Source organism: Rana temporaria, chromosome 4 (assembly GCF_905171775.1).
Source record: "Rana temporaria chromosome 4, aRanTem1.1, whole genome shotgun sequence".
NCBI lineage: Eukaryota > Metazoa > Chordata > Amphibia > Anura > Ranidae > Rana > Rana temporaria.
Window position 1 is genome coordinate 190,097,734 of NC_053492.1, and position 24,211 is coordinate 190,121,944.

Genomic DNA, 24,211 nt, shown 5'->3' on the forward strand with positions numbered 1-24,211 from the left:
TAATTTTAATCGAATCGGCTTGTGTGGGTTGTTTAATTTTTTAAGTGCTCGAGCGAGAAGCGTGCCAGGCTTGTTAGCTTTAATATAAAATTTGTGCTTGGATTTGCGTATGGTTTTATCTGCGGATTCAGATAGGAAAAGATCAAGATTTAAGCTAGCTTCATCTAGTTGATTTTTTGTCACAGGGGTAGGATTCGCTTGAAAATTTGCGTGGCAAGTGTTGAATTTTGTTTCTAATATTAGTTGTAGCTTGTTTTTTTCTTTTTTAAGATATGATGCTTGGCGTAAGCAGATTCCTCGAAGGACGGGTTTGTGTGCCTCCCATAAGGTTAATGGAGAAATATCAGGGGTTTTATTATTTTTCAGATAGTCTTTTATGGCTAATTCTAAGTCTGTAGAGTGTGATGGATGGGATAGGGTTGAATTATTTATGTGCCATGTGGGGTCTTGATTTTTAGGTATGAGGGAAGTGAGAGTAGAAAGTATTGCACAATGATCAGTCCATGTAAAGGGTATTACAGAAGATGTGAGCAATTCCGGGGACATACTAATAGAGATTAGTATATGGTCGATACGGGAAAAAGACTTATGTGGATGGGAATAGAAGGAATATTGACGTTTCGTGGGATTGATTTCTCGCCAGGAATCTAGCAAGGAATGTTGCTGTAGAAGTCTTTGGAACCTACGAGATTGAGAATTGGAAGTGATAGGAATTGGGGACTTATCTAAATAAGGATATAGAACTTGGTTCGAATCTCCACAGATCAAAAGCGTGCCCATTTTATGAGTCTCTATTACCTGGAACAAATGGGAGAGGAATGCTGTTGGATTTTTATTAGGAGCATAATAGGATACTACTGTGATTGGTGTATCACATAGATGCCCTGTAAGAATGAGATAGCGACCTTCTGGGTCTTTGGTTTCTGTCAGAAGAGAGAAGGGTGTAGCTCTATGGAATGCAATTAGCACTCCCCTTTGTTTAGTTTTAGCGGAAGCAGTAAAAACTTGGGGATAAACTGTACCAAAATATTTAGGTGTTGAGGTTTCAGTGAAATGGGTTTCTTGTAGGCAAATTATATGCGCCTTTGAAGAAGATAATGATCTAAAAACTTTGGTTCGTTTTTGTGGAACATTTAGACCTTGGACATTTAAGGTAAGGATATTTAAAGGAGCCATAATGATATTTTATAGAGAATATTATAAGACATATTTAAAAACAATTGAAAATACATACTTACCCCGGGGAGGAGCAAAGAGAAAAGGGAGAGTGGAGACAGAATGTTGAGAAATAAAGAGAAAATGAGAGTCATTATTAAACAAATAATTAACAAAAACGTTTAGAATGCAAGAAGGTAAAACGTTGGCGTTCCGGGCGTGCAAAAGTGCAAGCTCGGAGGCACAGAGTCTGACCAGGGAGGCTCCTCACACAAAAAGGTGTGTGGGAGAGTCCAAGGACAGAAAAATGGAGGGAGCAGTGACAGTTTCTCGAGTCCCTCACGACCAAAAATATATCTAGAGAAGAAAAAATATATTATGACACCCATACTGGAAGTAAGCAAAAATAAATCAAATCTAAGAAATATTATAATATTTTCAACATTAGTAGATGTAAAATTTTAATCTAACAATTTGTGTTTTATGTTTTCACGGGGAGAGTGTTAGATTATAAATTTTGTTGAATTATACAAATTACCTCTGGGTTGCCAGTTGTAGGAGAGGCAGTAATGTCATTAATAATTAGGATGAGAAGAAATAAAATGCCAATTATTAATAATATATTAGTAATATTTACTTCTATTCAGTAAACAGTTTTGTACAAAAATAATATAGAACCCTTGTTGTGGGTAAAAAAGGATTAGGGGAAAGGGGCGGGGAGGAGGGGGTAATATGAGGGAAGTAGAAGAAGGGGGTGAGGCGAGTAAGGATGGGATGAGGAGGGAAGGGTGTAATGGGAATAGGAAAAAAAAAAAAAATTTGGACAATTTAAAACTTCAATTATCCTAGACCAAAAAGGGGATACAAATTGGAATTAAAAAAAATATATAATAATAATAATAAAAAAATTAAATGACATTAAGTGTTTAGCATCCAAAAAGTGGATGAAAGATCAAAAATATTTAGTGAAATTCAATTTGATATGCAAAATGTATTCAGTCCATTGAGTCCGGAGTATCTTGGTTTGGGGAGTTGAATCGACCCCTCTTCGATGAGCTTTGTCTGGTTCTGTCATTTTGGACTTTGGAGAAATTTTGTGGAGAACTGGATGCTGTACGTCGGCGAGGGCTGGCTGAAGGTCTTTCGCAGAGATGAAGTTTTTGTAGGGTGTTCTGTAGTTCATCAGGGGTTCTGCATGAGTGCTTGGTACCTTGATATGTGAAGCGAAGTGAAAAAGGGAATCCCCATTGGTATGGGATCTGATGTTGTTGTAGGTTTTGTAATAAGGGTTTCATTGAGCGCCGTTTAGCGACTGTTATTGGGGAAAGGTCAGCAAAGATCTGATACGGGTGGCCTTGGAAGATAAGGGATTCTTTGTTCCTTGCAGCGACCATAAGCTGTTCTTTGGTGTGGAAGAAATGGAATTTCGCAATTATGTCGCGGGGGGGACCTTCAGATTTGCGCGGTGCTAATGCTCTATGTATTCTGTCCATTTCCAGTCTCTCAATTGGGATTGACGGTGATAACTCTTGAAATAGGGCAGTAATTGTTGATTGTAGATCAATAATAGACTCCGGTATACCTCGTATGCGAAGGTTTGAGCGACGTGCGCGATTTTCAAAATCTTCTAAACGAGTTTGCAGCGAGAAATTTTCATCTTTAAGTGTGTCCAATTCAGTTTCATGAATCATTACATTAGTTTCTATGTCATGCACTCTGTTTTCTAATTCAGCCGTGCGCTGACCTAAGTCACGTATTTCTTTTGTTAATTTCTCTGTAATATGGTCGGAGGTCTGCTTTAATGCTTTCTTGTCTGCTTTTTTTTAAACCTCTGCTGGATTTGATCAGAATTGGACTTTAAGGGGTTATTCACTTTTAAGCTGAAAATTATCCTATCATCAGTCTCCTTTGTGTAGCAGTATAGTAGGGTCTATGGCACTCCCCTGTTGTTTTCTATGGTAGCGGACGACATTAATACATTTGGACAATAGAGCTCATTGTTCATTTTATTATAGAAGGAACACCATCTGCCATTATACATTAGAGGATTTAGTGTTTTATGGAAATGTAGAAACAAAGAAGGCAAGCTGCAGCAGAATCCCACTTTTAATCTCATAAATTATTTTAAAGCTAAACTCTAGCAGATCTAGAAGATACAAGTTAGTGCAGCTCTGTAATCAATAATACTTCAATAAATGCTGCTTCTTTTTTTTGCAGACAGTGTAAGTTCCTGGATTTGATCTTTATATCAGCTTCTTGCAGTCCTTGTACAGCAAAGCTCAGGCTGGAAGAGGAAGAGGCAGCACAGGGAGCCAGTCAGTTGTGCTGTAGTGTTTCTGTGCTAACAAGGATCATTCTGATTGGAGCAATGTGAGCTTACCAGCCTGCTGCACAGGTTGGGGGGGGGGGGGGGAGGACAACACCTGGATGTAATATTTGTATTGGGGTGATGCCTTCAGCTGCAGGCATCATCCTGGTACTGTTTTTTGTCTCTCTTGTAATAGTAATCGGTGAGGCTAACTAGTCGCTCGATTGCTATTGCAAGCAGCGGGAGGGGATGTCATTCTCCCCGCAGCTCTCTCCCGGGAGACCCAAACTATTAGCCGTCGCTTACGCCGGCTAGTCGGAGAGACATACAAAGCTGGGATTGGCTCTTTTCGTATCCTTGAAGCGATATACCTTTGGTATCCTTGAAGCGATATGACATCACGTCCAGTTTGAACAGAGGAGGGATTTGGGGCCTCTAGTCTCCAGATCTCTCCATAAAGGGTACCTGTCACATACCTATTGCTGTCACAAACTACTGTTTACATTCCTTGTGACAGCAGTAAAAGTGCTATCATGCAAAGGCAAACACGGGTGTCAGTCCTGAACGCACAAAAACAGCGATCATCCAACACATGTGAGATATCGCCAAGAAAATCTGATCATGGGCAGTAATTCTAGCACCAGACCTCCTCTGTAAATCTAAAGTGGTAACCTGAAAAGACTTTTTTAAAGTGTTGCCTGGGGATAATAAAATCGACATCGCTTGTCGTCATTGCACAGGTGTTCGCAATTTTAACCACTTAAGCCCCGGACCTTTAGGCAGCTAAATGCCCAGGCCAGGTTTTGCGATTCGGCACTGCGTCGCTTTAACAGACAATTGCGCGGTTGTGCGACGTGGCTCCCAAACAAAATTGGCGTCCTTTTTCCCCCACAAATAGAGCTTTCTTTTGGTGGTATTTGATCACCTCATTTTTTGCGCTATAAACAAAAATAGAGCGACATTTTTGAAAAAAATGCAATATTTTTTACTTTTTGCTGTAATAAATATCCCCCAAAAACATATATAATTTTTTTTCCTCAGTTTAGGCCGATACGTATTCTTCTACCTATTTTTGGTAAAAAAAACTCGCAATAAGCGTTTATCAATTGGTTTGCGCAAAATTTATAGCGTTTACAAAATAGGGGATATTTTTATTGCATTTTTATTAATTATTTTTTTTTTTTACTACTAATGGCTGCGATCAGCAATTTTTTTTCGTGACTGCGACATTATGGCGGACGCTTCGGACAATTTTGACACATTTTTGGGACCATTGTCATTTTCACAGCAAAAAATGCATTTAAATTGCATTCTTTATTGTGAAAATGACAGTTGCAGTTTGGGAGTTAACCACAGGGGGCGCTGAACGTGTTAGGCTTCACCTAGTGTGTGTTTACAACAGTAGGGGGGTGTGGCTGTAGGTCTGATGTCATCGATTGTGTCTCCCCTATAAAGGGGATGACACGATCGATGCACCACCACAGTGAAGCACGGGGAAGCGGCTCTCCCCGTTCTTCAGCTCCGGGGAGCGATCGCGACGGAGCTATTTACTCGGGGTTACATCATCTTTTATTTTGTATTATCTTTAAAAAAATAGGTTATGTATTTTTTGGGGGATTGAAATAACTAAGTGTGTTTTTTCCCAAAATATTTTTTATATATAATAAAAATATTTTGGGAATAAAATGTAAAATGTTTTGGGGCTCTAAGTTATTTTCTAGCCAAAAAAAACGTATTGTAAACAAAAAATGCCAGGAAAGGCCTGGTCTTCAAGGGACTTCTGTAAGATAAAACTGTTGCTCTGCCCCTTCTCCCCAGCACCACCATCTTTGAGTGTTCGGTAAGTGCGCAGCTGCGCCAGAAGGCTCTGCCAGGTCTTCAGAACCCGATAGAGACCTGTTGCACAAACAATGCTGATATCTGTGGTCTTCGTTCTTTCATCTGTGTACATATGTGAGAAACCCCAAGAGTGCACAGACCTTCAGCTGGTCTTCCAAGTCCCAAAACCCTGCAGCACATCCTATGGTTTGCATTTCCCTGACAGTAAAGCTGCATTCTAGGATGCATGACTTGGATACCCCAAGAGGAAGTAGGGGCGCAACATCATTATCGCTTAGGCAAAAAACGAGGTTCTAAAAATAGATTGAAAACTTTTAAAGGATTTGGAATTTGTATTCATATGTGGGAGATGGAGAAGGAAGGCAGAAAGTTTCTATATTGGCTGAAGTTCAGCTTTAAAGTGTTCTTAAAGAACAAAAAAAAAAAAAAAATTTCACCTGAAAAGCAAAAGCCATAATGAGCTAGTATGCACTACTCAATATCGCATCTGCCCCTTGCTGTGTAGAGCGGCGTGTACTAGTGTATAAGCAGGCTTCAGGCAGCGGGAGCGAGCTCGTCTAAGCTGACAATTGGCTGTTGAGGCTCAGAGATTTCCGTGGCCTCCTACTGCGCTTGCGCAGTCGAGGCAGGAACCATATCGACGGAGGAACCAGCTTGACAAGACACTGGCACTAAAGGCATGGTTTTTTTTTTTAATAAAAATAATAAACGGGTTATACTCACCTGCTCTGTGTAATGGTATTGCACAGAACAGCCCCAAATGTCCTATTCTAGGCCTGTGATCTTGGTTCTTCCTCTCTTCTGTGTGCCTCCATAGCAAGTTGCTTGCTATGGGGCATACATTCCTGCTCGTTCCCAAGCTGTATGTGTCTATGGAGCTGTGAATCCCTTTTAGAACCACTTTAACTGCAGCAAAGAAAAATCGGGTCTGTCCTGCCAGACGGGGCTGTAACTGTTTGGCAGAGATGTGTAATTCTTAGAATTAGATGGACAGCAATAGAAATCCTTGGCAGGAAAAATAGGACACATATATTTATTTCATCTGTATATTTAGCTGTTTATCTGGAGTACAGCTTAAAGCATCTCTAAACCCAAAGATAAAATGTAATTTTATGCAGCTTACCAGTCTTATTTTCACCTGGTAATCCTGCAAAAATTACACTTCTGTCCCTCTGTGTCTCCACTAGTTTTTCCCATTTTATTTATTGAGTGAGCCATTGTTGTCACAAAAGCTGAGCTTCAAACATGTCTGTCCTTTTTATTTTTATTTTTCTTTAAGTAACTCTGCTTTTGTTGGGGGGGGGGGGGACAATGCCTTTTTGGTGATCAATGTACATTATACAGATTTTTCTGTCTTGAAGAAAAAGTGGTTTTGTGCAGAGTGAATCTGAATGGGAGTGACTTTTTTCATTAATAATCAGCTGCTGCACTTACACTGCTATTTTCCCTGATAGGACACTGTATTTAGAAATAATGGCCCCTTTGGGATCCTCACAAAAAATTGTGTTGCAAAGGATGTGCCTAAAATCTGACTTTTATCTTAATCGGTGGCGGCTGGTGCTCAAAATTTGATGGGACGCAAATGGAAAAAAAATTGCAGCCTCACTGTGCCCATCAAATGCAGCCACTGTGCCATGAATTGTCACCACTGTGCCATGCCATCAAATGCAGTCACTATGCTATGCCATCAAACGCAGCCACTGTGCCATCAATTTGCACAATTGTGCCATGGCATCAAACGCAGCCACTAAACGCAGCCACTGTGCCATCAATTGTCACCACTGTGCCATGCCATCAAACGCAGCCACTGTGCCATGCCATCAAACAGTCACTGTGCCATCAATTGTCACCACTGTGCCCAATTATGCCACTGTGCCCATTGTCCCCACTGTGCCTATTGTCGCCACTGTGCCCATTCATGCCGCTGTGCCAATTGTCCCCACTGTGCCTATTTTCGCTACTGTGCCCATTGATGTCACTGTGCCCTTCGTCGCCGCTGTGCCCTGTAAAATGCCCCCCCCCCCCCCACCCGGCACTTACCTTTACTGGAGTCAACCATCCACGTCATCGACCCTCGATGTCTTCTCCCGCCCTCAATGTTGCTTCAGCCAATCAGGTTACCTGATTGGCTGAGACACCTGTCGGTCTTATCCAAGGAACGCACCCTCCGTGCGTTCCGAGGGTTGTACTTCCGTACAGCCAACCAGCTGCCGTTATTCAGATGGTCGCGCTCATGTCCGGCCATCTGAATAGAACAGCGGCAGCGGCGACAATAACATAGATTTGTGCAATGCATGAATCTATGTTATTAGACTCGTGGCGGTGAGAGCCAGAGGGGGCGGCGCTCCAGCGCCCTCTATTGACGAACCGCTACTGAGCTTAATGCAGACTTCTGGGAAAATCAGCGAGCCAATCATACAAGCAGGAAATTTAATTTTTGGGGTTGTTCTATACACAGTTGGTATATGGAAGACCTCCATGCTGCCATAGTGTATTGAGTTCTAAAGAAAATTAAGTATTACTGTTTTTTGGCAAGATATGGGTATTTTCTGTACTTACTGAAAATATAATTAGCCTAAAGTATAAATACTAATGCAATTTATCCCGTCCTGGGATTTATTTTTAAGTTTATATTTGCTTTACAGGGGGGGGGGGTCGCTATCTCGGGCGGGCCGAGTCATACACTTGGCGGCTATGTACGCCGAGTGTATGACACGGGAGCACGCCCGCAAGGTAACCCCCTCGGGTGAGAGCTTCCCAGAGGGGGTTATCTATTGCGGGAGGAGCTGCGAGAGCCTCCGTGGGACTCCAGAACAGGAGGATCGGGGCCACTCTGTGCAAAACGAATGCACAGAGGAGGCAAGTATGACATGTTTGTTATAAAAAAATAAACGGAACTTTTACAACCACTTTAAAGTGTTAGCAAAACCCAGGACCCTGCATTCGCTGTATCTGGTCTCCCACAGTACATGGAAATGCAATTATTTTAGTAAATATAAACTGCTAAATACCTTTCCTCATCAGCAGTCTATAGCAGTCTTGTGATTTCTATCAGTCTCCAGCCGAGCACTGGTTAATGCTTGTAGGAGGAGATTTCATTTTCCTCTGACTGTCCTATGATGCTGCATAACCCCTGACCCTCTGTCTGGACAGTACTGATTGGCCCTGTGCTGATTACATGCATACCCCCCCCCCCCAAAAAAAAAAACTCTCTAGCAATGCACACCAAACGGAGCATTTGTGGAGTGCCCCCAAGGCTCTGGACTATCGGACGTTGATTTGGGGACAGTGGAAGAAGAGGATCAGAGCAGACAGGACCAAACAGCCTTTTTACACAATTTGGAGGACTAAACCCCCTTAGGCTCCACAGTGAGTATAGCAAGCATGCTTTACTTCATATACAGATTCATTTTATTGTTTTGGTTTTAGTAACACTTAAAGTGGTTGTAAACCCTTTACAACCACTTTAACCTACAGGTAAGCCTAGATTAAGTCTTACCTGTAGGTGCTTGAAATATCTCCCTGACCTGCACGGTCTAGGAGATATTTGCAAATCGCCATACAGCGATTTGTTCTGCGAATGCGCCGGAGTTAGAAAGGGCACACTATGCCGTTTTATAACTCGGGTCATGCCGTGAGTGGAGGGATTGCGGGAGTGACGTCGCGTGACTCCGGCCACTCACAGAGCCGGAGTTCGGGGCCCCGGAAGGAAGAGGGGTGAAAAATGGACGCTCGCTACTCACGAGAAAGACGGCGACATTGTGGGCTTCTCCTGCAGGGAAGTGTCACATAATGGGCTACTATGCGATGCATAGTAGCCCATTATGCTTTACCTTTGCAGGGAAACAAAGAGGAAGTAACACCCATCAGGGTTTACTTCCTCTTTAAAAGATATCTAAATGCGATAACAAAAATATAGGATATTGCAATCCTTGGATGTGGTGGCTGCATTAGTTCTCATTATTCAGAGAACATTTTCAGCAAACGCAGAAAATCACTGTTGATCTTATGAGAAATGCAGTGTCCTTGTCTGTTCCTGTGAGATGAACCAAAAGTACAAACAAATTCATTTTCCTCCTGTACTCCACTAATCCCTCTACACGACATGTAAATGAGATAAGTGACTACCCTGGGTCCCTCCATAGATGGAGTGAGCATAGCCAGTGAGCATAGCCATTCAGGGACAGGAAATGTGTTGAGCCTCATACACACACGATCTGATTTTCTGCGGACAAAGCTTAGGACTTTTGTCCGAAGGGCGTTGGCCAGGAACTTGTCTTGCATACAAACTGCAAAGAATTATGCGAAATTATGCGAAACTACGTGTTTTTTCAGCTCTTTCGCACCACCCTTTGGGCAACTTCTGCTAATGTTGTGTTTGGTGAGCATTGCTTCTGAGCATGCGTGTTTATATGTTGTGTAGACTTGTGTACACATGATCGGATAATCCGACAACACACATTTGTTGGCGGACAATTTTAAAGCCTGCTATCCCACTTTTGTTGGTGGAAAATCCGACAACAATTTTCCGATGGAGAGTACAAACGGTCATATTTTTGGACAACAGCCTGTCATCACACTTCCCGTCAGATAATCCGATCCTGTATACGAGGCTTTAGTCACAGGGGAAAATAAAGGCAGAAAAAAAGGAAATCCAGCGACTACAAGCTGCAATATATTACATTTTAATGTTTTTGGGTTGGTGAAGAGCATGGAGAGAATACAAAGTCCCCCTGGTCATAATCAGATATTTAATTAAGAATAAGCTCCTACAAGTTTTAAATACATATTTTTTTTTTTCAAGGTCTGTCCAAACTAAATGTCCTATTTCTTTTTATGCAGTAAACTTTATTTTTTTTTTAAGTTGAGATATTTGGTTCTGTATGGAACTCTATCTAAAAGTTAATGATGTGCGAAATTGCTCAGAGAAGCTGCATCTATGTGTACTGTGCTATGGAAGGAATGTGCCTAGGGCTAAGATCTGTACATCTGATTGGCTACAGGAGTCCATGAATGAGTGAGATTAACCCTTTCTGTGCAGTCATAATATATTCTCCTAAACTATGCATGCATTATGATGGAATAATCCTGCGCTGAAATGCCTAGAATGGATTGCAGGTTTGAGATCAGCAGCCCGGGCTCCCTGCTGCCCTTGAAATATGCTGATGCCTGGTTGAGAGGTCGAGCGGTTGCGCCGAGCCATTTTGGAAATGTTTGACAGGTTCCACCTGCACTTTATTCAGGAACATGCTGACTTCAGAAGTGCTTCATGTAGCATCAGCAAAAAAAAAAAAATGGATCATGTGCTGCCTGCACAACTAAATGATCTGGCGGGATTAAAAGGAAAATCGTACTTAATGCAAAGCTATTATTAAAATTCACACTATGCTTGAATCAGTAGGGAGCATGTTACCTTTACCAAATCAGATTCTTTTTTTATTATGAGTATTTACTATGGGGTTTAAAGCGACACTGCTCCCAAGCTCCCTTATGTAACCCAAGATCTAGGAAAAGATCCCACATTCTCTAGCTAATAGAAGCAGTGTGGGCATTTTATGTCATAACTTAGGGCTCTTTCACACGGAGCGCCCGTACAGGTCTGTCTGTCAGTTTTTTTTTTTGCGGACCTGTACGGGCGCTCCGTGCTCCTCTATGACATGCCCGCTGACATCCGACCCGCTCCGATCCGCCAAAGTGTAATGGAGGAAAAACCTACTTTTCCTTCCGTCTGGCGGATCAGGTGAACACGGACATACAATCCGTGTTTATCCGATCCTCCCCATAGTGGGGAGCGGAGAAAACACAGGGCGGTCCCTGCACAGTGTGCGGGGACTGCCCTGTCATCCGCCGGCTCAGCGGGGATCAACGGAGCTATCCCCGCTGAGCAAGCGGAGGTGCACGGGGCGGATCATTACTGATCCGCCCAGTGTGAAAGAGGCCTTAGTGTTACTAAACCCACAACAGTAAAATCAGTGTGTATATGCAGGAAAGCATGCTTGTCATACTCACTGTGGAACCGAAGGGGTTAATATTCTGCATTGTGTAAATAGGCTGCTTGATGTATGCACAGATCCTCCTCCTCCTTCCACTGACTCCAAAACATGTCCAGATAAGACCGAGCCTTTGGAGTCAGGCTGCACATGCTCAGTTTGTTGTGTATTTTTTTTTTTCTTGGGAGAGTGCATGTGATCAGTACATGACAATCGGCAATGTCCAGACAGGGTCAGGGGTCCTACATCCCTATAGGACAAGCCAGTGCAGTATGAAAACTCCTCCTACAAGCTTTAATCAGACACTGATAGAAGTCACAAGACTGCTATATACTGCTGATGAGAAAATGTATTTAGCAGTTTCCATGTTCTGTGGGAGACCAGATATAGTGAATGCATGGTCCTGGGTTTAGTAACACTTTAAAGCGGAACTTAACTGTATCTGAGCACTGCAAGCTAAAAACACTTTTGAATCATTTTTTAACATTCAAAGTAAATGCACCCATTCATTCATGTCTCCATTTCTCGCAGAGTGCCGCAATGCACCGCAGGCAATCGGCCGGTGTAGGAAAAGCGACATACTCCTATGTCTCTGCCTACTTCCAGGCTTTGGGCGTGTGCACGCACTCCTCCCGCCTGGCATCTGCTGTGATTGTACATAGCAGTAGCCTGTCAGCAAGTCCCAGCCAATGATTCACGACTGGGACCTGCTGATCAGCTGTGTACAATCACAGCCCAGAGCTCTGTGTTGATAAACAGTGATCTCTGTGCAGGGGGAGCGATCTGTCCGTTTCTCATCCCTGCAAAGCAGGGATGAAAAACGGAGATCTAGTAGTAAAAGCAGCTCACTTTGCACATAGGCACACATTTAACCCCTTGATGGCCCTAGATGTTAACTAAGGATGAGCTCCAGCATGTTCGCATAGTACACGTGCAGAGCCCGCCAGGAAGTCTGCACGGCGCTGTGCTAATCACAGCCAGAGAGACGTTTCCCGATGCTCGGCTGCAGAGATCGGGAAATGTCTCCCTGGCTGTGATTGGCGCAGCGCCGTGAAGACTTGCTGGCGGGCTCTGCACGTGTACCATGTGAACACGCTGGAGCTCATCCTTAATGTTAACCACTTTCCAGCCAGCGTCATTAGTACAGTGACAGTTTTATAGTATTATCACTGATCAATGTATTTGTGTTACTGGTGCTGTTGGTGGCAGTTAGTCAGTCAGCCCCCCCTCCCCCGTTAGAAGTCACTGCTCACTGCCATTAGTAGTCATTAGTAGTGATCAGTAATGTTTGTCGCAGTAGTGATCAAATACCACCAAAGATAGCTCTAGTTGTGTGTATGTGTGTGTGTGTGTGTGTGTGTGTGTGTGTATGTCAGTGTTTCTCAACTCCAGTCCTCAGGGCGCACCAACAGGTCATGTTTTCAGGATTTCCCTCAGATGAAACTGCTGTGGTAATTACTAAGGCAGAGAAACTGAAAAAATCACCTGTGCAAAATAATGGAAAGCCTGAAAACAAGACCTGTTGGTGCGCCTTGAGGACTGGAGTTGAGAAACACTGGTGTATGTATATGTGTGTGTATATATATGTATGTGTGTGTGTGTGTGTGTATATATATATATATATATATATATATATATATATATATATATATATATATATATATATATATATATATATATATATATATATAAATAATTTGGTTTGGGTACAGTGTTGCATGACCGAGCAATTACCAGTTAAAGTAGTGCTGTGGCAAATAGCAAAAAATGGCCATGAAGAGGATAACATCTTCAGGAGCTTAAATGGATACACCCCCCTAGCATTTCCAGCCATGGTCATCTTGAGTAAGGGCATATGTAGTATTTACTTCCTGGAATCCATCTTTCCTTAGCTCAGGCATGTAGGCAAGAGTACTTGGCTGAGAAAGCCCCTCCTCCCAGATTAAAGTAAAACATATGAAGACCTGCATCCTGGGAGATGCATGACCTCATTTTGACCTAGGCCAGAAACCAGGAAGCAACTGATCTTCTCTGACCTCGGGACACAGGTAGAAGTCTTTAAGACACTGATAGACGGACGTAGCCAAACACTGTTAGGATTTTGAATTGCGCATGCATGTTTTAAGAGACATTGCTTGCCTCTTGCTGACACATCCTAAAAATAATCGCACTGCTCAGGGGTCTGACTTGCAGCAGCGTAAGGAGCGGGTTCATTAACAAATTGCAAACTCCACGCTGAGTGCCGGAGTTGCTATACAACTGAATAGGCCGTACAGGACCAGTGCCAAGAGGTGTCTGCACAAAAAGACCTGATGGTATGTAATGGTATGCATATGCATTTTTTTAATGTGTTCCCCGGATCAGCAATGCAGGGAAACGCACTTTTTTAATCAACGCGCTTCCAACTACAGACAATGTGATGTGATTGCTCTTGCATTGTTGTATTATTGATTACAGGAGTGTAGGCGTATTGGTACATTCTGTTCCATCCAGGCTTTCCTGTTGATCTGGCTGCCAGCACAGAGTGAACAGGTTTTATTATGTTTAGTTGCAGTTTTCTTTTTTTCTTTTAATCAAGCAAATATGAAATATTGCATTAATATTTCATATTTCCCATCTGCAGCTATTGGGTGAGGTTCTGAGAAGGTTGCAGCAGCTGTTGTATTTTGGAGAGATTTAACCCCCCCTCATACTTTTCATAGCAGAGATAGTAATGTTTTGTATAGCAGATTCAGGTCTATCTGTCATAGGAGAGATATGGCAACTGCCATTTATCACCTTTTTCTGAAGTTGCTAATTGACTGGCTGCTGTGCTGAACCACCAGCTTTAGTACTTTTCAGTCACTAACCTAGAACATGTGTGTAGATGGGGAGAGTTGGGAAAAGGTCTTTTTTTTTTTTTGCATATCTGTTCTGGGTCAATGAGCTAAAGCAGGGGTCTCAAAACGTTCCAAACAAAGGGGCGGCTTTACTGTTCTTAAGATCTTTTGGGGGGGCCAGACTGGCCAGTGGGAGTAGAAAATGTCCTGGCATCAGTGAGAGGAATAGTGCCCCATGTTTAGTATTAGGGGAAGAGTAGTGTCCCATTGTTGCTTTCAGTGGAAGGAATAGTACCCCATCATTGCTGTCAGTGTGAGGAATAGTGCCCCATCATTGCTGTCAGTGGGAGGAATAGTGCCCCATCATTGCTGTCAGTGGGAGGAATAGTGCCCCATCATTGCTGTCAGTGGGAGGAATAGTGCCCCATCATTGCTGTCAGTGGGAGGAATAGTGCCCCATCATTGCTGTTAGTGGGATAAATAGTGCCCCATCATTGCTGTCAGTGGGATAAATAGTGCCCCATCATTGCTGTCAGTGGGATAAATAGTGCCCCATCATTGCTGTCAGTGGGATAAATAGTGCCCCATCATTGCTGTCAGTGGGATAAATAGTGCCCCATCATTGCTGTCAGTGGGAAAAATAGTGCCCCACCATTGCTGTCAGTGGGAGGAATAGTGCCCCACCATTGCTGTCAGTTTGATAAATAGTGCCCCACCATTGCTGTCAGTTTGATAAATAGTGCCCCACCATTGCTGTCAGTTGGATAAATAGTGCCCCACAATTGCTGTCAGTGGGGAAAAAATAGTGCCCCATCATTGATATCAGTTGAAGGAATATTGCCCCATCGTGGTCAGTGGGAGGAATAATGCCCCATCGTGGTCAGTGGGAGGAATAATGCCCCATCATTGCTGTCAGTGGGAGGAATAGTGCCCCATCATTTGGAGGAATGAGGCCCCATCATTGGTATTGGTGGGAAAAAAAGTAGTGCCCCATTGTTGGCATCAGTGGAAAAAATTGTGCCCCATCGTTGGGGTCAATAGGAGGATTAGTACCCCATTAACGCTGTCAGTGGGAGGAATGGTGCCCCCTCATTGCTGTCAGTGAGAGGTATAGTAACTCATCATTGGTGTCATTGGAAAGAATAGTGCCCCAAGGGCCAGATAAAGGCAAGCAAAGTGCCGCATCTGGCCCCCAGGCCACAGTTTGGAGACCAGTGATCTAAAGCAATGGTTTAAAAACGATGGGATGAGGACGTGTTTGGCATGTGTCGCTATTTGACACTGTGTTCAAATGCAAAATCTACAGATTTTTGCTGAGCAATGGCACACATATTATGATGGATATATGGGGAAACCACAGTAGACGTGAGGCCAGTGCAGGAGTGTAAGGACTGGTTCACATCTGTGCAGTGCATTTTAGGTGCGTTTTACATGCATTTTAAAGGGGTTGTAAAGGTAAAAAAAAAAAAAACTAAATAGCGTCCTTTACCTTAGTGCAGTCCCCCTTCACTTACCTCATCCTTCCATTTTGCTATTAAATGTCCTTATTTCTTCTGAGAAATCCTCACTTCCTGTTCTTCTGTCTGTAACTACACACAGTAATGCAAGGCTTTCTCCCTGGTGTGGAGTGTCGTGCTCGCCCCCTCCACTGGACTACAGGAGAGTCAGGACGCTCTTTACTTTGCAGATAGAGAAAGGAGCTGTGTGTTAATGGGCGTCCTGACTCTCCTGTAGTCCAAGGGAGGGAGCGAGCATGACACTCCACACCAGGGAGAAAGCCTTGCATTACTGTGTGGAGTTACAGACAGAAGAACAGGAAGTGAGGGTTTCTCAGAAGAAATAAGGACATTTAAAAGCAAAATGGAGGGATGAGGTAAGTGAAGGAGGACTGCACTAAGGTAAAGGAAGCTATTCAGGAATAATTTTTTTACCTTTACAACCCCTTAAAGCAGTTCTCCACCCTAAAGTGAAGTCCCGCTGATCGGAACCCTCCCCCCTCCGGTGTCACATTTGACACCTTTCAGGGGGAGGGGGGTGCAGATACCTGTTTAAAGACAGGTATTTGCACCCACTTCCCGGCCCGGCATTCACGGGCAAAAGACGGGCATTGCGTCACATCCCGTCGCCCCCCCATTGTGTGCTGGGAACACTCGGCTCCCAGCACACAGCGGGAGCCAATCGGCGGGCGCGGCGCGACTCGCGCATGTGCCGTAGGGAACCGGGCAGTGAAGCCACAGCGCTTCACTTCCTGGTTCCCTCAGCGTGGATGGAGGGGGGAGCAGCAGGGTGACGAGCGATCTCTCGTGCTCTGCTGCGGATGCCGCTGGACTCCAGGACAGGTAAGTGTCCTAATATTAAAAGTCAGCAGCTGCAGTATTTGGCTGGCTTTTAATATTTTTTTTTGGCGGAACATCCGCTTTAAGGTGCATTACCATTGAACTCTATATAACATGCGTTTTCATGAAACCATATTAAAGATGCAGCAAGCAGGATTTTTTTTATGTACCTAAAACTCCTGGGTGTGAATGGGGCCTAAGATGAAGAGACCTACCTGGTGCTTGTTGGTCATCTCTACTGCTAAAAGAAAATCCAACATAAATGTACTTCTTTTTGCTTTACTAAAAATCTAAAATACGGAGAAGTGTGTTTTATATACAAAAGTTCTTAGTAATGAAAGCCTTACATTTTAAAAAGGTAAAAGTGCATTTTCTACAAAACTCTCCCAGCATTAAAAGAAACCTGAGTAATTCTTTAATGGCAGGGCACAGAGCAGAGACCCTGAGTGAGGGATGTCGAGAGGGGGAAGAGAAAATTCAAAACCAAATTTACATCTTCACTGTTATTTTTCTGTACTTACGGAGGATAAATCATCAGGAAATGTGCATTGTATTACAGAGATATATGATTTAAAAAAATATATATAAATCATTTTGCTTTGTAACCAAAGGAGTGAAGCATGCACATCATATGGATCTTGTAGATTGGATCTTTCCACACCCCCCTTAATTCTCTCTCTCTGCCCTTTAGACCTCATTGCTGATTCATTAAACAGGACTTAATTTCCATTTTTGATTACATATTGACAGGCAGGTCAAGAAGAAGACTCTGAGTCATTCCCTAGTCAGCAGGATTTCAAAGTAGACTTGTATAGTGAGCAACGGCCTGCATTGCTTCTAGATGGTTCCAGAGGTATCTACACTCATGCAGCGGAAAACACTAATGGGCAGCATTGGTGTCTGTAGCAACTTTAGCTCTTAGTACATATTTAGCGCTTTCAAACTGAGAGAGTGCATGGCCTGTGTTGATGTATTAGGCAAGCAAACCAAAAATAATATATATGAGTATTGCTATAGAAGCTTCACCAGTAAAAGTAGAGCTTTCCCCTATTTCTCCCACTTCCAGAGAACCTTTTTTTTGACCGCACATTTCTGTATGAGGTGTGTGGGATGGGTGTTGGAGATTTAAAATTTCTATTTTTTTATTTATTTTTTTTGATTTGCAATAACAATTTCTTTCTGTGAATTTTGTATTTCTTTCTGTAACCCTGCTGGTAGGTTTCACCTGACTTCCCATACCCTTGACTTAAAGTGATTGTTAAGCCTACCTCGGCTCTTAAATACCTAATTTAAGAGCTGAGATTGTGATCACATGACCAGCCAGCTCTCTCCTCCTCCCCTTCAGACCGACATCAGCAGAGGAATCTGCTGTACGCAGGTTAGACCAGGTTGTACACTATAAGCACTGCCTCCTATTGTAGTATCCCCCTCTGTGTGTGATTTATAAAAATAAATGCTGCAAATGCCTAACTTCACTGCCGACATTGTGATCACATGACTGGCCAGCTTTTTCCTTACCTCCTCTGAGATGCAGTGGGCGGGGCTGAGATTCCTCTGCTGATGTTGGTCTGAAGGGGAGGAGGATAGAGCTGTACACCATCATCACTGCCTCCTATTGTAGTATCCCCCTATGTGTGTGATTTATAAAAATAAATGCTGAAAATACCTAATTTCACTGCCGACATTGTGATCACATGACTGGCCAGCTTTCTCCTTGCCTCCTCTAAAAGATGCAGTGGGCGGGGCTGAGATTCCTTTGCTGATGTCAGTCTGAAGGGGAGGAGGAGAGGTCATGTGATCGCAATCTCGGCTCTTAAATTAGGTATTTACAGCATTTATGTTTATAAATCATTCACAGAGGGGGAAACTGCAATAGGAGGCAGTGCTGATGGCATATACATGTTGGTGTTATGAGAGCAGCAGTAGGGTGGAGGAGGACACAGGAGCAGAGAGGATAGCAGGCTGCTGATGACAGAGGCATGTGAACTGACCACGTGTCTGGTCTCAGCAGCCATGATACACCGTGGTCAGTTTTACAGAGGGGTGGGGAGAAACAGTCAGGATCAGCCAGGTTTTTTAGGTGTTACAGGGGGCCAAATGACACAGGACAAGCACTGTGTCATATAACATACTTTCAAGCAGCATGATCCGTTTTTTGGGGTGGTGAACAAATGCTTTAAGAAGGACACAGGCCACAGTAAAAACCTGATGGGGCATATATAGCAATCTTTCTCAGTTGAAAGATAATATGGCTGATGTTGGACTTTAATTTTAGCTTGGTGAATATCTAGGTCTCCTGATCATTGTTCTGTGTAGTAATCCCTGCTTATGTGTTTTTTTTTTTTTCCCGCAAGTTGAATTGGCTGGGTTTGGGACAAGATTACATACAGATGGAGTCTCTGACCAACCAATACATTTTCAGTTTGTTCCACCTTATTTTTTATTAAGATCAGCAAAATTTTACTTTTTTTAAAGTAAAAAAAACGATTTTAAAGTGAACATGCTTTTACTCTGTTAGCAATTCCCCCCCATTGTGTTTGATGCTTTATTTGTATGATCTGAAAGAGAAGCTCAGCTGGATCGAAGGACCCAGCAGTAATGAAATGTATGTTACTGAATAAATCATCCACCGTTTGATCGCATTCTCTCTCCTCACTATAATTATGTAACACGTTTCATTTCACCCACCCTCCTACGTTGTGTTGTTGCCCCTGACCTTTGGTTTGTTTACCAGCCTGAAGTACCAAGCAACTGTATATTTCCGAGAAAGTTAGAAAACTCTAGTGGCCCCTTGAAACTACTTTGACTTGTTACTATGAATTTTACGCTTTGACGTTAATGGTATAATTATTTTTTTAGCAGCATGTCATTCATGTGGAAGACTTTGCTCTTGTTTGTCTGAAGCAAAATAAGCGATTATCTTGAGGTCCCCTGCCCCAGTATTTACTTGAAGGTCAATCTTTTTATTCCCTGAAATGTTTGCATACATTGTCACCAGTCTTTTTGCTATATACCGTAATCGTTTATTGTTGGAGTTTACTGTTTGAAAAGCTTTTGGTTTGATTAAGCATAAATACTACAATTAAGGCACAATTAGAATCCGAGAGATGACACTTGTTAATTGCATATTCACAACAAAAAACGTGGCCGATTACATGGTCTGGCTGCCTAGAGACCTGCTAATTGCGATGAGTATAAAAGTTATAAATAACACTGGGCACAGTAAAATCAGAAACTGAACTGTATGTAATGTAACACATGGATGAGATTTCCTTCTAGGATTTAGGTTACCTGAGAATGTTACACTGCACATCCAGAACAAAAGACCCAAAAAACATGGCAATGTTTACATGCAACATGCCCAGCTCTCCAATCCCATTCACATCCATCACATTCATCTACAATTCCAATTGTGTGTTGGGAATTGTAGTTCATCGTAGCGTTACAGCACAAAGAGTAGATGTGACACAAATTCACGCTCAATGATATGACCTTCGGGGGCCCGATCAGAGCTGCATTTTATCAATAAAGCCTTTTATACACGCATGGTTTTCTTGGCAAAAAACTGCTGGCGGAGCTTTCTTGCCGAGTATACCGTGCGTGTGTACGAGGCTTTGAGGTTTCTTGTCAAGAGAACTGCCCAGAATCTCAACGAGAAAAATAGAGAACCTGCTGTCTATTTTCTCGTTGTGAGATTCTTGGCTGTGTTTTCCTGCCAAGAAACCCAAGCGTGTGTATACTTGCCTCTTCATGGAAACCCGCGCATGCTCGAAAATTACTTTGACACATGCGCGGTAGCTTCCAAGGCATAGGAAGGGTGAAACAATATGGCGACGTCGGCATCGAATGTGACGAGCGCATGCTCGTTGTAGTCGATGACGTCACCGGGTTCGTGCCATTTAAAAGAACGCGGTTCTTTGAATGGTGTGTGTACACTCGGCCGGCAAGAGAATCTTGCCAAGAATCTCGTCAGGAAAAACAACGTTTTTTTCCTGACGAGATTCTGGGCCGTGTGTACAGGGCTTAAGAATGATGACATTACAGATTTTTAAAGATACCTTTCAACTAAATGAGAAGGTTTCCAATTTTCGTATATGAAGCAGATTTTCAGTATCTCAGAGTTACGCTTTAATATATAAACAGTATTACTGGAAATTCAGGAAACTACAAGTATTATGTTTATAATTCTTCTTACTAATTCTTACTAGCTTATTCTATTCAATTTGAGTTAAGAGAGTCTATTTTATTAAAAAATATATTCTTTTTGTAGAGAAAGGTCTCCATTTAAGTTGACCGTTATATACGAAGACGCAGATGTAGCTGTCCCTTTGGGATGTCTAGTCCTTTTTTAATGTAGTTTGCCCGATTTGAATTATTATATATATTTTTTGTAATAAAGGCATGGGCTACTTGTCTTGCGAGTGCTTTAAGTGTTTTAGAGCCACTGTTATTTTATTTAAAAAAAAAAAAAATCTTGTATTGCACTCATCTATTAGACAGGGCAACGAGTGACAAGCAACATGGATACACTTCAATGGAAGGGATACATCTATCCTAATAAAAGCTTTAATTTGACACGACTGGACGAGGGTTAAATTGATCTTATGTTGTCTTTCTGATATTGCTTCCTATGTCATGTTGGCTTGTACATTAATTCATGTTCTCTGCTGGAAGCTTGAAATATTAACAAACAAATCACTTAGAGAAATGGGATGACCCAAGGTTAGCTTTGATGGATTTAAGTAGATCTTTGGTTTAACTTAAAAAGGTCATGTCTGAATGTGACTCCAAATATTTTTCAATGCTGAGTGTACTGTCTTTATTAAAATGACGGCACCACTTAAGCAACTAATACAATTAAATCCACAGCCCAGTATGTTTTAACTTTTTTTTTTTTTTTGTAGGCATGATCCAGCTGATCTCTAGTATAGTTTTTAATGCAGTACATCTTTAAGTTTAAGATAGTGATGAACAAATGTGTAAAAACTCCTCTGCTGGAAAACCTCTAAATGCTTCCCTGCAATTGGTTTTGTAGAGCGGATTATTCATTTGCTGGTATTAAAGTGACTGAGTAAATGAGTCCATCGGAGGTCATTGGGGGGGGGGGGGGGGGGGGGGCGACTGTTACCGATTTTACATTATTCCCTCTGCACCACACAAGTGAACTGGTAAGGTGCCCAAAGGGGCCCCTTAGCCCTTTGCTCATCAGCTAATGGGTCCACTCTGCAGTGGACATCTGTTCACAATGGATCAGCTGAATCCCAGTTTAGGAGGTACCAAATCCATTCATCATTAGTTGAAGCCGAGGTAAGCCATATTAAAGAAAAACTTTTGCCCAGAATAAAAAAAGTTCTGGGGAGGAGAAGCAAACGAATACAAATCTGAGTGAGCTTTCTAAGAATGTACTTTAATGTAATTTAATGTACTTTTATAAAATGTGTGCTAATAAGAACATTTCACATTTCTCTTGGCAACCAGCCTGTAGCTCTTAGAGTAGATGTAGAGTTACAAATAGACAAGGGAACCAGTTGAAATGGGTTGCAAGTTACATACGCACCAATGTGTTTTTTTTACCATAGGGTTGTTGCATTGGAGTAAATAAATTATGGGAAGTTTGGATGCAAAAAGTGCTCTAGCAAAGTTGTTTTTAACAAGCTGGACTAATGTACCTTACTGTTCTTTAACTTTATTAGGAAAATAGGTTGGTTATTGGGATCTTCTTACATGGCCATGCTATGCCTTAGCTAAGACAAAGTGAGGGCTTATTTCCTAGCATCAAAATTTTGCTATCTTTTATTTTCTAATTTTAAATTTAGTGGACATACATCTGTTTGCCAAAGTGTAAGGTTTGGACCAAATGTTCATAATGAGGAAAATGGTACAACATTTTATACATAAATCTCACGGTCTACTTGATGTTTTCAGTTTTCAAGGTCAAACCTTGTACAGATATTTTTAAAGTGGAATTCCAGTCTCAGCCTAACTAGTCTTAAAAATACACCCCCACCCCTAACATTTATGCTGGCTAACCTTTGTATACTTGCCTATTCTCAGCCCACTCCAGTCTCCCAAGAGATCCCTTGTGCTTTACGGCTCAGAATGCCTGGGACTCGTGACGTCACTCGGGCACCTATGACCCAGCCGTCGCGCTCCCCTGCAGCCGCCGCTGGCTGACACGGAAGAGCTGGATCATGTGATTGGACGGGTAAGTATATACATCTTTTTTTTACACTGGCTAGTCGGCATAGGTATTAAGAGGGGGAGGGGACAGTCTTAAGACTAGTTAGACTAATGCTGGAATAAAATTTTAATGCTGTGGCCTTCAAAATTTTTGTTCACTATTAATACTAATATAGGTATTAAAGACAAAACATTACCATGTAAACATAGGCTGGGATTTTGCAGGTACCATTTACGTCTATCAAAAAGGTAAATATAAAAACATTTATATTTTATTCATACAAAGATTAAAAATGGTAAACAGTAAATAATAATAAACATGTATACAACTTGCAATACGTCTTGCGTTATACTGAGTTCAATGCGCACGTATGTATATATATATGTGTGTGTGTGTGTATGTGTGTGTGTATATATATATATATATATATATATATATATATATATATATATATATATATATATATATATATATATATATATATATATATATATATATATATATATGACACACACACACACACACTGATATGTATCTGTATCCAGCCTCATTTATGGGGACTATGCTTCCTTTTTGCCATGTTGATCCTCTCACCTCAGTAAAATTTTACCAGATAGGGTATGCTTCATTGAAACCATTTTGTAAAACCACAAATTATAGGTAATCATCACCTCCCTTGACTCCTGTTAAGTGAAAAATGTAATGAGAACGCCACTTCAGTGCTGTAGTTTTTAAAGCAAGCATTTTTTTTTATCATATCTGTGCATTTAAAACCACTGCTTTATGAATATTAAAAATGTGTCTTGCTGATGATGGCTCTTAATCATATTGTATACGGTTTTGTTTGTCATGGTGTTATAGTGACTGTAAAGCTTTAAATTGTTTTCTTTAAAATAACAAACACGTTATACTTACCTGCTCTGTGCAATGGTTTTGCACAGAGCAGCTCCAATCCTCCTCTTCGGGGGTTCCGCTTTCTAAGGGGGCACGCGTGCATGCTTGATCCCAAGCCGGCTGTTTGCATCTAAAGTGTGCCCAGTGTGCCCATTCGTTGAATGGGCTGATTACACAAGATTGTGTCACTGCAGTGGTAAAATGGTAAAGACCACAGAAGTGCCTATTGGTACAGTGGCGACGAGTGTTGAGGCATTTGCTTGCACAGAGGAAGCAAGCACAGGTGGGGATTGTTTGCGTGGCAAGCAAAGTGGTGGCATGTGAACAGTGTGGTGAGGGGGGTGGAAAATGGGAGTCAGACACAAAGTTGAAAAAGGGTGTTCGGAGAGCGGGTGTAGTAAGGAGGGTGGGATGGAAATTGGTGGCGGCGCTGAGAGCGTGTATGGGTTGGAGTGAAGGTGCAGTGGTTGGGAGGTTTCAGGCATGTCGGTGAGACAAAGGGGTGCAGGCACAGTGGTGATTAAGGGGACTAACATGGTGGTGCATGGTGTGGTTGCAGGAGTAGTTGTGTATGTCCAGTGTCCGTTCTACCAGCCAGCAGTAGAGGTTTGTGAAAGGGGGGGGGGGCTGTTATGAGCTGCCAAGCCAAGGAGTATGTTGCCTGTCTAAACTGCAGTAGAAGCTTGGGG

General features: G+C 42.2%; 1 protein-coding gene across 1 annotated transcript in view; it reads left to right on the forward strand.

Annotated features, from left to right (window-relative positions):
- MB21D2 (Mab-21 domain containing 2) overlaps positions 1-24,211 on the forward strand; it is a 164,381-nt gene that overhangs the window by 49,239 nt on the left and 90,931 nt on the right. The window lies entirely within an intron of this gene.